Below are 2,698 nucleotides of genomic sequence, written 5' to 3'. Positions count from 1 at the left end.
TCTTTTGCAATTGCGGCTTTAGCGACGAACCACACTTAGTACATCTTCTTTTACAACTGCGGCTTTGATGACGAATCATACGTGAATCATCTTCTTTTAGAGTTGTGGCTTTGATGATGAACCACACATGAAATATCTTTTTTTTTTTTTTTGCAGTTGCGGCTTCGACGTACGAACCACACTTGATGTCTCTCTTTTGTAGTTTCAACTTTGATGACGAACCACACTTGGTGCCTCTCTTTTGCAATTGCGAATTTAGCGATGAACCACACTTAGTGCATCTCTTCTACAATTGCGGCTTTGATGACGAACCACGCTTGATGCATCTTCCTTTTCAATTGCAACTTCAGTGATGAACCACACTTAGTGGATCTTTTTCTACAATTGTGGCGTGGATTATTTCTTTTTTTGGTACCTTCAAGAACTATATGGTGGCGACCTTAACAATGGCGCGGTTGCAAATTTCACAGTAGATCTTAATGATCTTGATGCGGCTGCAAAAGACTTTCATTCTTCGAATAATGATGATCAACCTTCATTGGAAGTAGTTCCACCAAGAAAGTCACCTTCTAATGACATGATGTCTTCATCGGAAGTAGTTCCACCAAGAAAGTCACCTTCTAATGACATGATGTCTTCATCGGAAGTAGTTCCACCAAGAAAGTCACCAAGTAGGCCATTGCAACCTGGTGCTCCTACTTTTGAGCCACAAGAAATCATTTACCGTGCCAAATCAACATTTGTTTCTGATATGTGGGGCGCATTGTGTGGATGGATTACACAATTTTCCTTAGGTCCTTCAGATGGCTTTATAGAATTGGAGTCGAGTATTGCTTCAACTCTTGAGGAGATCAGAAAGGTAAACATTATTGATGTTTCTTCTTTGGAGGATCATGTCGAGAATTTCTTCAAGTCGTACGCAGAGTATGATAATTTAAGATCATCAAAGATGACTAAAGAATCACACGAAAAGACCCTCTCTGATGCACAACTCCGTCTCGATGGTGCAAAGCTAGCACATGAAGAGTTGGATGGATCCATTTATAAACTTCAAGCAACTCTAGCAGATGTGGAGAAAGTCTTAAAAGCCTTGACTTCCCAAAAAAAGGTCACCGTGCTCATTAACAAATATCAAGAGAAGCTGTCCAAAAATCAAGAGAATGTCACCATTACGGAGGGCTAGATCTATACCATTGAGGCAAATAATGTGATGTCTAACGATGAAGTTGAGAGACTAGCCATGCTAGAAGAGGCGGTTGAGAAAAGTCGCCAAGAAATCATAAGCTTCAAACTTTTTCCGTAGTTAGATTTTTTTATTTATTTGCTTAGGATTTTCTAATTCGCTCATTATGATGTAGTGGTTCTTTTTTGAAGCAATAAAATAGTGACTTATATTTTAATAAGAATTTTCTCCTCTTGGGTTTTGATTGTTTCTTTCCACGAGCCCCCTTTCCTTATTAAAAAAAAAGACTCCATAAGCTAGCGTTTATATGAGGATAGTAACAAAACGTTAACTTTTCAGCTTTGCGCACATGTGGAAGAAAATTCATAATGTGGAGTAGGAGCACCGGAATAATGAGCTTCTTATTTTGTTGCAAATATAACTTCGAGATCTTCAATCTATATAAAAATCACGTCCATAGGATTTACGGATTAATACAGATTTATCTCCAAAGTCAGCTCGAAATCCATGTGCTTGAATTTTCAGCTTTCTTCAGCTTTGCGCACATGAGGAAGGAAATTCATAACGTGAAGTAGAAGCGCTGGAATAATGAACTTCTTTTTTTGTTGGAAAGACGACTTCGAGATCTTCAATCCATATAAAAATCACATCTATAGGATTTGTTGACACCCAATTTTGACCCTCCCCAATACAGATTAATTATCGAGCTGCTTCACTTTTAAACGACTTAAAATAATTAGTTTTATAAATTTCAAAAAATAGTTTGCAAATTACTTTAAATAAGTTTTGTCACTTATTAAAAAAAATTCAGTAATATATATGTTTTACATAATTTTGTATATAATTACCATATTTTATGAATATTCAAAAATAGTCTAAAAAAGAGTGTGTTTTAATTAAATATTCAATTAAATTAATTTGGTTTAAAGTATACTTATAAGTTATTTAGTCTATTAGTTTAATTATCCTTATTTTATGTTATTTTATTTTGTTGATTTGAAAAGTGCATTTCATTAATGTACGTTCTTTAAGTTTTGGCTGTAGTTTAAGTTAATTGGTTCATAATCGAATTAATTATTTTATTTCGTTAACATTAAGAAGCTCGTTAATTAATTAATGTTAGCTCGTCTTATTTAAATTTTAGCCAAATTTGCTAATCAAACTCAATTTGGCTACATTCGCTAATTCAATTTGGATTCGTTTGGGCTATCATTTAATTGCAAGCTTAGTCATTTGTTTACCCCATTCTTAATTCAATTTTCAGAATATTTTGGGCCTCCCACTCTCTCAATCAGTGGCCCAACACCTTAACCCATAAACTTCAGCCATTTCCCTTTCCAAACTAATTGAAATTTCCCAGCCCAATCCTTAATCAGCAGACCCGGCCCAACCCGTTCTATCAATACAATACCCAGTGACCCAAATCAGTTCCACAGAAATAACCCAGAATATTCCCAGATTTTTCCTCCAACATTCAGGCGTTAACAGTAACGATTCCAACGCCAAATTCGACGT

This window comes from Solanum tuberosum, unplaced genomic scaffold, assembly GCF_000226075.1.
Source record: "Solanum tuberosum cultivar DM 1-3 516 R44 unplaced genomic scaffold, SolTub_3.0 scf00378, whole genome shotgun sequence".
In the NCBI taxonomy this organism is placed as follows: Eukaryota; Viridiplantae; Streptophyta; class Magnoliopsida; order Solanales; family Solanaceae; genus Solanum; species Solanum tuberosum.
This window is presented reverse-complemented; position numbering follows the sequence as displayed.